Source organism: Pipistrellus hanaki, assembly GCF_964339955.1.
Source record: "Pipistrellus hanaki genome assembly, chromosome: 9".
Classification (NCBI taxonomy): Eukaryota; Metazoa; Chordata; class Mammalia; order Chiroptera; family Vespertilionidae; genus Pipistrellus; species Pipistrellus hanaki.
The window spans coordinates 39,968,999-39,984,578 of NC_140511.1; the positions used below are offsets into that span (position 1 = coordinate 39,968,999).

The 15,580-nt window shown below is 42.7% G+C and overlaps 1 protein-coding gene across 4 annotated transcripts in view; it reads left to right on the forward strand.

The window, feature by feature from the left end:
* The window catches only part of PAK1 (p21 (RAC1) activated kinase 1), a 113,737-nt gene that overhangs the window by 41,326 nt on the left and 56,831 nt on the right, over positions 1-15,580 (forward strand). The window contains exon 1 of one of the 4 annotated variants that reach the window (XM_084895016.1): positions 12,196-12,420. The exons of 2 other annotated variants lie outside the window; for them this stretch is intronic. The gene's annotated coding sequence lies outside the window, so the exon portion shown is untranslated. Of the gene's footprint in view, positions 1-12,195; positions 12,421-15,580 lie in introns of those variants that run through there. One more of the 4 variants, XM_084895013.1, reaches the window with a different exon arrangement.

Here is a 15,580-nt window from a genome sequence, read left to right on the forward strand (position 1 = left end):
CTGGGTTCATCCCATACTTTGGAGCTTTTTTTATTCTTCAGTTTAAATGTAGGGGTCTGCTCATTTTCTTTCTAACTTGTGGAAGAGAGCCAAAAGCTGTTCTCTGTAGCCCCCGATTCGTTGGCTGCTCCTGAATGCACACAGCACACCACACTCGGCACTGCACCTCGTAGACACTCAGGGAGGGCTGGTGGGACCTGCGGGGGGACTGGATTCTGGGCTGTGAGTCTGTTGCTCTTACTTGAAGTCTGTTTACAGGCCCCGCAGAGGTCTAAGGGGCTCTGACTGCATGAAAGGGTTTGGACCGTGGCACTGCTGGGTCAGAAGCCTGCCCTGTGCCAGAGCTCCATCTAAGAAAATTATATATTTGCACTCCAATTACGTTTTTAATTTTTTTCTCTCTACAGCCCTGGCCAGTGTGGCTCAACATTGGCACATCACCCATGCACCAAAAGTTGGATTCAGGCAGGAGACAACAGGTCGATATTTCTCTCTCTCTCTCTCTCTCTCTCTCTCTCTCTCTCTCTCTCTCTCTCTCTCTCTCTCTCTTCTAAATAAATATTTTCTTTACATCCTCTCCCCAAATAAAATAATTCCTGGCTATAGGTTATTGAGTATTTAAAGCTGGAAATAATAGCAGCCCCATTCCTCTACCAAAAATCTTGCCTCACACTGTGTGAAGGGCAGTGTAGTGACAACGAGACTTCGGACAGCCTGTCTGCCACTTACTCTGTCTCTGGAGAAGCATTTAGGCTGAAGTAGCAGCAAAGGAGGGTCTCGGACTTCCTCCATGGCTTACTAATTTGTACTTTCAGGTGCTGTAGAGAGGAAAGAAGCATGACAGGTTAGGTTCTTTGCAGGGTATGGGCATGTATGGGAAGGAAGAGAAGGATAGGGGACTATTTTCTTAGGTCTCATCTCACTACCAACCTTGCTCCAGCCATAGTCAGGTCTCCATCCTCTCTTGTTCTGCTGATTCCCTCCTCCAGGGCTTTGTCCCGGCTTTGCTTTTCTGCCTAGGTTTGGGCTGTGTGATTTCAAAGTGTAGGCTCTTTCCCAGGCGTCACGATCACAGCGTTGAATGGTGAAAAGTGGATCGTTCCCTTTTGCTTTTCCTGTCAGACTTTCAGTCTAGTTACAATAATTTCAAAATTGAGGTCAGAACATTTTCTAATGTACATATTCAGATTTAGCTCTTCCTGCTGTGGTGAGGCACCACAGGGGTGCCCATCAAGCTGTGCTGGTACAAGCCTAACTCCTGGTTTGATTTGGCCTGAGAGACAATGGAAAGTTCTTAAATCAAGAGCAGCACTGCTCCATCTGCCTCCTGGTAACTGAAATGAATGAGGAACAACAGCTTTCCTTCTTTTGTTCTAGTTGGGGAAGCATATGGGAAGGTCCCGAGGATGAATGGGTCTGGATGCTGCTCCCGGCTCAGATGGGTTTGCAGTATTTGGCAAGTGTTAAGCTCTCTGGGCCTCATTTTTTCTCCGCTGTAAGATGAGGATAATAAAACTGATTTTGCCTGACCGGTGTGGCTCAGTGGTTGAGCATCAACCTATGAACCAGGGTCAATTCCTAGTCAGGGCACGTGCCCGGGTTGCTGGCTAGATCCCCAGTAGGGGATGACCAATCAATTATTCCCTCTCATCAGTGATGTTTCTGTTTCTCTCTCCCTCTCTCTTCCTCTTCCTGGAATCAATAAAAATTGAAAAATAAAGAAAACTGATATTTTTAGAGTTGTTAGGATAAATTTGATTCTCCAAGGCAGACTCTGATCGCTTTATCAGTGACAGTGGAAGTCATTGACTTAAGCATTGTCTCTAGTGTAGTATATCATTTCACACTTCTCAAGCTGCTTTTACTCACATAATCTTGTGTGATTTTCACAGTGTGCTCAGAGAGGGAAAGACTATGTGATTATTCTTGTTTGACAAGTGAAGTCGCTTGTCTGAGGGCCAGGGACTTCTGAGGTCTAGTCTGGACCCCTTTATGCACTGACCAGGCCTCGGAGAGGGGAGCATGTACGAGTCTGTTCATGAAAGTCAAGAATACTCTGGGTATAGTCTTAGCTGGGATAATTTCGGAAAGACATACCAGCTTCTACTTTACTTTATTATTACTATTTTTTGAAGGTGAATTGTTCTGTTTTACTCTTTATTTTATTTTATTTTTTACAATATACAGAATAAGTCTATTGTCAGATTGCAGCTACAAATTAATTAGCCATTTTTATGCAATAAATAATATTTCAAGAAAAACAATTTATAATATTACATGCATTAAACATTAATATTTCAAGAAAAAAGATTTTAAATATAATAATATTACCAACACTGTACTAGCAAAGTATAATATTACAAAACTTGTAGGAGATATTAAAAATCTGCAAATAACAGGATTACATTCTAAAATATTTTTTTTCCTCTGGCTCTATTTTTGTTAATCAATTTATGTTGTTCATTATATTTCACAAGTGACTGAGATCATGTGATATTTATCTTTCTCTGACTGGTTTATTTTGCTTAGCATACTGGTAATGCTCTCAGGTCCATGCATGCTGTTGGGAATGGTAAGAGTTTCTTCTTCTTTACAGCAGCGTAGTACTCCATTGTGTAGATGTACCACAGTTTTTTATCCACTCATCTGCTGCTGGGCACTTAAGCTGTTTGCAGATCTTAGCTATTGTAAATTGTGCTGCTATGAACATAGGGGTGCATATATCCTTTCTGGTTGGTGTTTCTGATTTCTTGGAATATATCCCTAGAAGAGGGATCACTGGGCCAAATGGGAGTTCCATTTTTAATTTTTTGAGGAAACTCCTTACTGTTTTCCACAGTGGTTGCACCAGTCTGCATTCCCACCAGCAGTGCACGAGGGTTCCTTTTTCTCCACATCCTCACCAGCACTTGTCCTTTGTTGATGATAGCCATTCTGACAGGTGTGAGATGGTACCTCATTGTCATTTTGATTTGCATCTCTTGGATGATTAGTGACTTTGAGCATGTTTTCATGTCTCTTGGCCTTCTGATTTTTGCTTTTTCTGGTTAGTGTTAAGCTTTTTTCTCCTTTGAAAAGTGTCTATTTAGTTAGTGTGTCCATTTTTTAACTGGATTGTTTAGCTTCCTTTTGTTAAGTTGTATGAGTTCCCTGTAAATTTTGGAGATTAAACCCTTATTGGAGATTGCATTGGCAAATATGTTTTCCCATGCAGTGGGCTTTCTTATTGTTTTGTTTATGGTTTCTTTTGCTGTGCAGAAGCTTTTTATTTTGATGTAGTCCCATTTGTTTATTTTCTTCTTAGTTTCCATTGCCCTAGGAGCTGTATTGGTAAAGATATTGCTGCAACATATGTCTGATATTTTGGTGCCTATGGATTCTTCTAAGATTTTTATGGTTTCCCATCTTACGTTCATTGCAGTCCTCATTAAGATACCAATGGAATATTTCACAGACCTAGAACAAATGCTCCAAAAATTCATATGGAACAAAAAAAGACCCGAATAACTACAGCAATCCTGAGAAAGAAGAACAGAGTTGGAGGGATCACCATATCAAATTCCAAGCTGTATTACAAGGCCACTGTTCTCAAAACTCCCTGCTATTGGCACAAGAACAGACTATAGACCAATGGAACCGAACAGAGAACTCAGTAAACAACCCAAGCCATATGCTCAATTAATATCTGACAAAGGCAAGAGTATACATACAGTGGAGTCAAGACAGTCTTGGGAAAATTGGACAGATCCATGCAATAAAAAAAAAGAAAAGAAAAAAAAAAAAAAACTAAAACAGCAACTTACACCATATAAAAAAATAAACTCAAAATATATAAAGGACTTAAATGTAAGACAGGAAACAATTTTATTATATATATATATTATTAAATTATCATTTTATTAATATTTAATAATATTAAAACGATATTATTATTATTATTATTATTATTATTATTATGTAAAAATAGCTCTCCTGGGGATGTTTTTCCATTGATTTTTAGAGAGAGGGCAAGACTGAGAGAAATATTGATGTGAGAGAAACACATCAATTGGTTGCCTCCTGCCTGCATCCCAACCAAGGCTCAGGCTGGGGAGGAGCCTGCAACTGAGGTACATTAACCTGGACTGGAATCCAACCTGGGACCCTTTGGTCTGCAGGTTGACGCTCTATCCACTGAGCCAAATCAGCTAGGGCCCGGTTTTTACTTTATTAAAAGAAAATTCTAACTGTTCTATCTATCTCTCTTTGTTTATTCATAGAAAGTTATGGAGCATTTACTTTGTTCTTACCTCCTGAGCCTGGTTTTTAGAAGGTAATCTGTTAAGTGAGAAGGGCGATAGCAGTCTGTGTGTGTGTGTGTGTGTGTGTGTGTTATGTGTGTGTGTGTGTGTTTTATGTGTGTGTGTGTGTGTGTGTGTGTGTTATGTGTGTGTGCTATGTGTGTGTGTGTGTGTTGGGCAGAGGGGAAGAGGGGTTGCTGGTGGTGGTAGCGGTCCAGGAGAGGCGGCTTTGGGACGAAGCTTTGTTTGTGAGGAGATGTCTCACAGGGTCGTCTGTAAGAATTAAATTGGATAATGTGTGTGACTGTGCTTTTGTTAACTGTAAAGAGCTGCATAAATGTTAGGTTTGTCCTATCTTCTAGAAGGTAATCCTTTTCTAAATCCTTGCTGACCCCGGGAAGCACCGCAGTTGGAGCCTAACCTTAAAGTGAGAAGATATATTTCAGTGTCAGGAAAGATTGGAAGCTCATTTAAAAAAATTCTGCGTCTAAAGTGTATTGTATCCAGGGGTCCTTAAAAGGGGATGTGCTTATTAAAACGCTCTTCTGCTCCGATGATACTGTGCCTTTCAAACTGCTTCTGGTGTTTTAGAGAACTTAGAATCAACTTTTTAATAAAGCCTCTCGTTCTGCCGCAGCATTAAAAATATCGAGGAGAGATAGCTGAGGCAGCCTTGGAAACAAGCTTATATCCTGGGGTATAAAAGGATTCAGAGCAAGACAGAAAGATTGTGTGGGTGAATTAGATGCCAACACATATGTGGTGTTTTTATTTTTAGATTTGTCTGGGTTCAGTAGATTTAATTGTTGGGAACCTTCTATGCCCTAGGCTCTGCTTAGGTACTGAGGGGACAGAAATGAATGAAACATTCCCTAACCTAGTGGTCGGCAAGCTGTGGCTCTCGAACCACATGCGGCTGTTTGGCCCCTTGAGCGTGGCTCTTCCACAAAACACCATGTGCAGGCGCACACGTACAGGGCGATGGAAACTTCGTGGCCCATGCGCAGAAGTCAGTTTTTGGCTCTCAAAAGACATTTCAATCATTGTACTGTTGATATTTGGCTCTGTTGACTAATTAGTTTGCCGACCACTGTCCTAACCAAAGGGACTTACGGTCTGGCTGGAGACATAAAACACCTGTGGAAAATACAGTGACAAGAGATACCAGGAGGTGCTGGACACGAGGAGGACCTACTCAGGCCTTCGGGCAGGACTGTATCGGAGACAGCAAGCTGAAGGAGATAACACTAAGGCGATAAGGCTGTTCCTGCACTGGGTAGTATCTGGGACCTAAAGCTCGCAGCAGATAGGAGATAAATTCCTTCAAATTTAATGCTGGGATGTTGTAATTGATAAGACATAGGGTTGTTCCCTTTTTAGGTAAGAGCATTTTTAATTTGTTAGGCTTAGTGACAATATGTTAACATGGAATATTTTAAGAATCTGTGTTTTTAAAAATTGGTTTGAGAGCGAAAGAGGAAGTGGGGAAAAGAGTAAGAGGGAGAGGGAGAAGGAGAAGGAGGGAGGGAAGAGAGAGATAGAGAGAGAGATTTGTTGCTCCACCTATGCATTCATTTGTCACTTCTTATATGTGCCTTGGTGTATTGACACTCTAACCAGCTGGCCAGGGCTGGAATATTTTTAAAAAACAATTTACATATGGGAATAAAAGGTAAAAGTAAGAGATCAATGAATAGTTGTCACTGTTTTACTGCACAGCATTTTGTGTGCCTCAACATGGAGGTTTTGGCAGGATTCGATTTCTCGTGAGAGCTGTAATAATAGTGGCACTGTCGTTCCTGGCTTGAGAGATTGATTCTGGTGACCCTGTTTTATAAGGGCATCACCTCCATTGGATCAGTGCTCCTCCCTTATGAGGTCATTTAACCTTACTCACCTCCTTAAACACCTTATCTTCAAAACAGTCACAAAGAAGCATATAGATTTTTCTGGAGAGGGGCGCACAGTTCTGTACCTAACCATGTGTGAACAAATACTTTTAATAAGTTGGAGTATTGCTCTGAGGGCCATACGAAGGGGTGATTCTAGAAAGCCTTGGAAGAGTCGATAACATTTGAGCTGAGTCCAAAAGGACAAGCAGAGAAAGAAGAAAATTATGGGAGAGTAGTTTCTGATTGTATCCTCCCTGTAGAGAGGTTGGTTGGTGATGTTGGTACCTTCAAGTTTGTCCATTTCATTATTAGACACATCTGATTATTATAGTACTCTTGTATGGGTATATAGTATAGGATTTGACATCCATGGATTTCTCACTCTCCCTCCCTTCCCCTCTGCTGCCCTCCCCCCTCTCTCTTAGAGGGCACAAGGTGATTGTATGAGCAGCTTCTTCATTAAGCCAATTCTAAGACTGCATCCACAGCCTTCAAGGTTCTCTGTGGTTGCTTCTGACTGGCGTTTCCGGCTCCATTAATTCATTCAGCCATTACTTAGCCACATACTGTGTACAAGGAGTCCGTTTTGAGGTCTGGAGATAAAGACAAAGTCTTTGCCCTTGTGAAGTGTATGTTCTATTGAAAGGAGTCAACCAATAAGCAAATATGTCAATTGATGATAAGTGCTATGCATACAAATAGTCCTCGGAGACCAAAGTCCATTAAGTTTAGTGCCTATATTTTTTTTCTATGTATTTTATTGTTTCAGGTCCTAACATTCAAGTCCTTTTGAGTTAATTTTTTTGTATGGGGTCAGATAGCAGTCTACTTTCATTCTTTTGCACGTGGCTTTCCAGTTTTCCCTGCGTCATTTATTGAGGAGGTTTTCCTTTTCCTATTATATGTTTTTGGCTCCTTGTCGAAAATTATCAATAGTTGCCCTTATATTTTTGGGTTTACTTATCGCCAGTTGAGAGCCCTTAATCGGCAACTGGCCCTGTTATCTTGTTGCAAGAAAGAATGGTATATTACATGACTATTTTATAAACAAAACTATCATTATTGACTGACGTCTTTTACATTTAACTGGTGATATCAGAAGATTATAATTCTCAATCTATAAGTGTATTGTTCTTAAAGTTATTTGTGGTTGCAAAAGAAATCTACTATTTTCAAATCTTATAGGCAGCATGATCATGGTAGTCATGAGTTAAATTTTGTCTAAACAAAATGTGCTAATTATTACTGATCATAGTGTTTCCAGGAATTACAAACCCGTATACATGCAGAATCCAGGTGAGTGACTTGAAAGGAACTGATCAGGCCTAAGATGACCACACAGACAAAAGCATTGCTGATCAAGGTTCACGGAAGATTAACTTGTAAATTATTTACTTTGTAAACCAAAGGACTGCACCAGCGCAAGGAGTTACTGCCCTTAAAACGAGTTAACTGCTAACCTGTGCAAACGTGGGCAAGTCATTTGGTATCTCTAGGATTTAATTTCTTTCTTTGAAAATGCAGTTTTATTGATCAAGTCCCTTCTACCTCACTTGATTCTGCTTTTTCATTTCTTTAACTATTACTTTCTCCCTTGTAAGAAGGTCATCTTAATCACTGTCTTTCCTTCTTGATTATCTGGGACCAAGAACCCTCCCTTGAATCATGTCCCCTTAGGTACCAGGCAGTAAGAAGGTCACAGAACTATGTTCAGTGGGAGATGTCCTAGATCCCCACTGCTCGAAGTGGAGTCTGAACTGTCCCAGTCTGCAATGAGGGAAGCAAGAAATTTAGAGTGTTTAGAAATTTTCATAGCGCTTTGATAAGAGTCATGTTTTTGATGAATCTAATAAAAAAGGAAATGAGGTTTATCTTATATATCTGTTTTTGCTTGATATGTAACATTTTTATTTTAATAGACTTTATTTTTAGAGCCGTTTTAGGCTTATAGAAATATTGACCTGAAAGTAGTACAAAAAGCTGCTGTATACTCCCTCTCCACCCGCTCAGCACTTCCTCTATTAACAACTTCTTGCGTTCGTGAGGTACAATTGATGAACCAGTATTGATACGTTATTATTAACTAAAGTCCACAGTTTATATTTGGGTTCACTCTTTGTGTTTTACAGTTCTATGCCTTTTGACAGATGCTTATCATATATCCATCCTTATAGTATTATACAGAATAGTTTCATTGCCTTAAAAATGCCCGGTGTTCCATCTCTTCATCCGTATCCTCAATTCCCTTTTGAAACCCTGGCAGCCATTGATCTTTTTTGCCCTTTCTATAATTTTGCCTTTCCAGAATATCATAAATAGTTGGAACCAGCCTTTTCAGACTAGCATTTTTCACTTAGCAATATATATTTATTGCTTGATAATTTTTTTTTTAATTGTTGTTATGCCATTGTATGTTATCCATTCATCTGTTGGAAGATATATTGTTTGCTTCTGAATTTTGGCTGTTGTAAATAAGGTTATTTCTGAATTTTGGCTATTGTGAATAAAGATGCATAAATATTTGTGGACATATTTTGTGTGGACATAACTAAATTTTCAACTCATTTGGGTAAGTACGTAGGAGTGCAATTGCTGGATTGTATGGTAAGCCTACATTTAGCTTTGTAAGAAACTATCAAACTGCCGAAAACGGTTTGGCTCAGTGGTAGAGCATCGGCCTGTGGACGGAAAGGTCCCGGGTTCAATTCTGGCCAAGGGCATGTACCTTGGTTGCGGGCACATCCCCGGTAGGGGGTGTGCAAGAGGCAGCTGGTCGATGTTTCTCTCTCATTGACGTTTCTAGCTCTCTATCCCTCTCCCTTCCTCTCTGTAAAATATCAATAAAATATATTAAAAAAAAGAAAAAGAAAAAGAAAAAAGAAAAGAAAAGAAACTACCAAACGGTCTCCCAAAGTGGCTGTAAGATTTTGCATTCTCATCAGCCGTGAATGAGAATTGTAGTTGCTTCACATCCTCACCTGAATTTGGTGTTTTCATTGTTTAGGATTTTAGCCATTCTAGTAGGTTTTTATTAGTATCTCATTGTTGTTCTAATTTGCACCCATTGACATATGATGTTGATTATCTTTCCACATGCTTAATTCCCATCTCTATATCTTCTTTGGGGAAATGTTCATTCAGATTTTTTGTCCATTTTTTTTATTGCGTTGTTTGGTTTCTTCTTGTTGAGTTTTAGGAGTTCTTTGTGTATTTTGAATACCAGTCCTTCATCAGATATGTGCTTTGCCAATATTTATTTTCTCAAGTCTGTGACTTATATTTCTCTTAATAGTGTCTTTGCAGAACAGAAGTTTTAAATTTTAATTAATTGAAACTTACCAACATTTTCTTTTATGGATTGTGATTTTGGTGTTGTACCTAAAAAGTCATCACCAAACCCAAGGTTATCTGATTTTCTCCTATTTATCTTCTAGACATTTTATAGTTTTGCATTTTACATTTAAATCTATGATACATGTTGAGTTATTTTTTTGTGAGAAATGTAAAGTTAGTGTCTAGATTATTTTTTTGCATGTGGAGATCCTATTTATAGCACCATTTATTGCAAAGACTATTCTTTCTCTATTGAATTTCCTTTGCTTCTTTGTCAAAGATCAGTTGACAGTATTTGTATAGGTCTGTTTCAGGCTCTCTCTTCCACTGATCTGTTTATCTATTCTTTCACCTATACCACACTGTCTTGATCACTGTAGCTTTATAGTAAGTCTTAAAGTTGAATAGTATTGGTCCTCTAATAAATCTATGTATCTATCTATAAAGATATATTGCCTAGGCCATTGGTTGGCAAACTCATTAGTCATCAGAGCCAAATATCAACAGTACAACAGTACAATTTCTTTGAGAGCCAAATTTTTAAAACTTAAACTGCTTCTAACGCCACTTCTTCAAAATAGACTTGCCCAGGCCATGGTATTTTGTGGAAGAGCCACACTCAAGGGGCCAAAGAGCCGCATGTGGCTCTCAAGCCTCAGTACCCCAGACAAGTTGAATCAAAATCTCTAATAGGACTTCAGAACATATATTCTAAATCTTCCCAGGTAATTTTGTTGCACAGGAAGAGTTGAAAACCACTATAACAAGACCATAAACTCTTTGAAGGAGTGGCTTGTATGAGATGCTTAGTTGTTGAATGAACAAATGATGAAAAGAACCGGGGGTATTTTTCCTGGAGAAGAGAACAAGTATAGGGGCTTGATAGCTCACCACACACACATATCTGATAGCTTTTAATGTGACATTTCCTGAAGGATGCTTTCTGAGTACTCCAGGAGGCAGAATTGGAAGTTTACAGAGGCACCTGGCTGAATATTAGGAAGCGCTGTCTTACAGTGTAACTTTCAAGTGAGCTCTTTTTTCCTGCACATGTTCCAGGAGGGCCTAGAAAACCCTCCCATCAGAGGATGCTTGTTGCATGTGATAAGATCAGATGATTATTGATCATTAGTATGAAACACTATGTCCAAGGCAGAGCACTGTTTCTGGGACTTCTGCTAGTTGGAATAGCTAAATAAGGTTGGCTGTTGTAAATAAGGTTATTTCTGAATTTTGCCTGTTGTGAATAAGGATGCAATAAGTATTTGTGGACATATTTTGTGTGGACATAGCAAGTACTCAGGGCCTGGGAAAGGTGAAAGATATTTAACAGACGAGCTCTTTCTGTCCTCAGGGAGTTCTTCCTCTATTTCCTTCTGCAATTAGATTAATTTGGGCTCATTGAATGGAGGTGTTGGTGTCTGTCAGGAGAAATGGATAAATACCACAAAACTTCTCTCTACTGCACTAAATAATTGATCAGGCATAACGTTGGTCACCTGCTGTTTGCCAGGCAGTAGGAAGAGGGATAAGCAGTTGGTGTAAAATTGACTACCATGGCAGAGAGAAATAAAGCATAAGAGTCGGACTAGAGTTGGGGCACTTTGGCCGTTTACCAGTCACTGCCCTCTCTCACGCGTCATATTCTGTTTTTCAGCAAGTTCTGCTGCTTCTTCCCAGCTGTGTCCTTAGAATTAACTTGTTTCGTCTTATCTTGTCTGCCAATGTATTAGTCTAAGTCATTACTATCCTGAATCTAGTAACTAGATTCTATCACCCTCTTCTCTATTTTTCATCATTTAGTGATCTTGTAAAAATGTAAATTAGATCTTGTCATTCAGCTTAAAACCTCCCAAAGCCTTCCTTGCTAAAAGTTAGGACAAAATCCAAGCTCCTAGTTATGGCCCAGAGGAGGCCCTGCATGGTCTGCCTGACTCCCGCCATCCCTCTGAAGAGCAGGACATGGAAGGGGAGTTGGTGAGGCAATGTTACCTCCGAGGGGGTATTTGGAAGTGTGTGGTGTTTGTTTTTAGTTTCAATGATACTTACTGGCATTTAGGGGGGGCTGGGCCAGGGTTGGCACATGCCCTGTAATGGGCTCGTTAGCTCAGGGCCCATTCCAATGCCTGATTTACAATAGTGTTTAAGAACACTTGTATGAAACCACATTCTTTTGGGCCTCAGTTTTCACACATGCAGATTGGTAGCGTGCCTGCTTCCTAAGGCTGTGGTGCAACTGGTACACAATAACCCTTCATCAAGGATAATTGCTGCCGAGCTTTCTTTGCTTTGGGTATAAGCGCCAGCCCATCATCTATCCTATGGCATTAGAATTAGAACCTGACCCCTTGGTGGGGGTGGCGAAGGTGGGTGCATCCTTTTTTCTGAAGCCTAATCTGAGGGGGCCTAGGTTTGACGTCAGTGGTCCTGGAGTCCAGACCCAGCTGCGGGAACGTAGGCACCGAGGCTCTCTCCCTTGACTGTGGGGCTCATCCGAGACCCTTATCTGGCCGGTGGGAAGCCTAGTCCAAGTGAAAACATGACCTCCTGCTGGAGACGACGTGAGGATGAGGAGCTGAGAGGGTAGGAAGGTAGCAGTCTCCCCTCCCCGCCCTCGGTGCTTCTCAGAAAGGAGAAGCGCGGCTTCCTCCCGCCTCCTTGCCTCCCTCTGCCCCCGCCCCTTCTGCTTCGCCAGCCCCAAAGCGGCGCCTTCACTGCGCCCTGCGAGGGCGGGAGCGCTGCACCGGGAGCTGGGGAGCTGGGGCCGGAGCTGCTGGATCCCCGCTCCGCCGACCGACCGACCGACCGGAGGCTCGGGTGGAGCCCGGGCTCTGCGGGGCCAGGCCCGGCGGGAGAGGTGCAGCGCTGCGACAAACACAGTGGCCAGAGATGCCGGGGCCAACGCTCCCCACCAGGTACTGCCGGCCCAGCGGGGCGCTGCTGGGGAGGGCTTCGTCTCTGCAGGCTTTTGGGGCAGTGCGGATGCAGGGTTTGGTAGATTTAGGGTCCCTTCCTTTAAGAGATCCCAAATGAGAGAAGGGCTGAAGGTGGAATCCTCCGATGAGCCTACGCTGCTGGGCTAGGCCAGCGCTGGGAGCAGACTCTGGCAGGGGAGGGCGGGAAGGGGAAGCTGGGTTTTGGGGAACTGCTCTGCCTCAGGAACCTGGCTCCCTGACCAGCACCCTTCTGCTGGGTGGCTAGGGTGATACTTTTTCTCGGCCTTGGCTTCGCTACCTGCCAGCTGGGAGGGTGGGTTTTCCCCCTCGTGGGTCCTGGGGAGGGGCATTATAGTGTAAGGGACCTGTCAAGAGGTCCAGTAAACTGGGAGATAGGAAAACGTGGGGGGCTGGTCCTGTCCCTGTAGCCTCTGTGGGCCCCAGTTTCCGTATCTCCTCCAAGTGAAGGGCTTGACATTCTGTTTGTAACTCGGGCTTTCCCAGGCTGTCAGATTGCCTTCTGGTAAAGTGAGCTGGTGTGAAGTCCTCCCAGTGGGCGGCAGAGAAGTCCCCGTAACCCTGTGGGAGACAGGAGAACTCAGGAAGCAGACCTGGGTCCCGCCTTCCAGCCAGCCTTGTGGATGGCATCTTGCTGGTCTGCTCAGGACCCAGTGGCTTTATGGGCAAGGCGGAGGTTGAGCATGCCGATTATTTTGGTGTTGGGTGTAGGTGTGTTGTGTGCTGGGAGGTGGGATTAGGAAGAAGAGGGGCAAGGTGTGTTAAAGGTTTTTCTCAAAACTGACCTGTTGCCCTAGCTAGTTTGGCTCAGTGGATAGAGCGTTGGCCTGCCTACCAAAGAGTCCTAGGTTCGATTCCCATCAAGGGCACATGCCTGGGGGTTGCAGGCTTGATCCCCAGTAGGCAGTGTGCAGGAGGCAGCCAATCAGCGATTCTCTCTCATCATTGATTTTTCTTTCTCCATTTCCCTTCCTCTCTGAAATTAATAACAATATATTTTTTTAAAAAACTGACCAGTTTTTTGATACTTAGGTATAAAGCTGTTTTAAACTAGGCTGTCTTCTCTGGAACCCCCTTCTTATTCTGCCAAGTTAATGACAGACTTGGGATCTGTGTAATGTCTTAATCACTATAATCTTTCCTTCTCGGTTATCTGGGACCAAGAAATACATGTCAGGCCTGGTATTAACCTACTTGATTATTTAGGACCTCCTTCCTCTCTTTAGTTTTTCTATGACTGCCTCCTTGTCTTCCTCTTCCTACTTTTTCTTTCCTATTCATGTTATTTTTTTCTATCCTGCCCCGACCCAATTTTTCTCTCAGCCTCAGTTTCTATCTTCTTCCTGCTCCCTCATGCTTCCCCTTTCTTATCCCTTCCCCTTTATTGCTAGTTTTTCCTTCCCTCTCTTGGATCCTTCTCCTGCTTGGTTAGGCTTTCTTCTCTTCCTTCTAGAAGTATTGATAAACTTTCTCATTAGTATTGGGTTATTGGTTATAGGGACCTTTGCTCTGGTGTTTTGTGTGGACCAAACACTCTCTAACTCCCATCTAACTCCCTGGCATTTGGCTTTTACTTACAAATCCTTTCTTCCCCAGGGTCAGCCTCTTTCCTTACTTCCTCTAGGCCTTTCTTTGGGCCTACCAATGAGCAGTCTTTCTTCCTGGATTTGTTCCCCACCTCCTTCCCGGAGGGGCCTGGGCAGCAGCAGGCGGTGGGGAGTACATAGTTGGGAGGTGGGGAGCTTGAAAACTAGCCTGGGATGAGAGCAAGAGGGTCCAGTAGGACTGGGCAGAAGCTAACATTCTGGTGAGGTTGAGAAGGAGAGGAACAAGACTCTTAGGCAGCTCTGAGGTGTTGTTCACCTGGAGGGAAAGAGGGAAACCTTTGTGAGCCCAGGGATGATGAGGAGGACAGCAGGGGTGAGGTGGAGGCAGAGAAGGAGGAGTTCTGGGGGAGAACAGTGGTCTTTTGAAGAAGAGGGTGGCCTGGACAAGGTGGGGGTTCTTTGTGGATAGCGGTGTGAAAGAGGAACATACAGGTTAATTAATTCTCTTTCCCTCTGAAGGCTGGCTTTTTGGACTGGTTTGTTTCTACTCAGCAAACTCTTCTTGGGCCATGTTCTCGAAGGAAGGGAGTGAGCGGGGAAGCAGAGATAAGACAGGATTGCAGCTTTCCTGGCAGTAACTGTCTAGACTAGAATGTGGTACGTGTGTACATACAAAAAGCTTTGCATATGGCATCCATCCCTCCTGAGACATTCCCTGTCTTCTATGTCAGTTATGGTGTCAGGTGTGGGGTTGGGAATTGGACTCAGTTGCTGCCTTCCAGTACAGGTCAAGGAGTATGGATATCTGTAACCTCATGCAATAAATATATGTGATATAAGAGACGTACAAAGGACTGTGATAACACAGAGGGAACTTGATTCATCAAGTCAGCGACAGACCTGAGTCCTCAACTCAACTCTTCTTTAAAGGTGACACCTCGTCTCTTATACCGTGTTATCTTCTGGCCCTGTGTGTGCATATAGTGTACTTAGGGTTTCCTTACATTCTCATTTCTGCCTACCTGTGGGTTAGACTCTAGGTTCTCCTGAGAAGGAAGAACAGCTCTATATGGTAGGTCACTGTGCCATAGCCAGACAGACACTCATTACCTTGGAAGGGAAAGAGACTCGGTCCCTCTTAACTTCTCCTGGCTCTAGGCCATTTGGGTGACTTGGTGCTGAGTTCCCTCTATGAGTCATTACCCAGCTTCCTCTCCCTCCAGGCCCCTCCTACCTCCCCAGTTTTCTTCAGTTCAGCTTCTGGCGGGCAGTACAGTACAGAGACCAGAGGAAGCTGGGCCAGGCATTTTACTTCCAGCTCATAGAACTGGTGAAGATCAAGTGAAAGAATGAATATGTGAAACTGCCTTGTCACCTGTAAAGCGCTCTGTGCAAACGTTACTGTAGATGTTCCTGAATGCATGTTCAGCCATGAAGAATGCTCAGATGCTGCAGCCTGAAAGAAGTGCTCAGGGCTGCTCACTGGCTATCATTGAACCTATACTCTTAATAATAAAAGAAAAGGAGGGAGGGGGGGCTAGAGTGTGATTTGGAGACTGGTAATTGAACCCCAT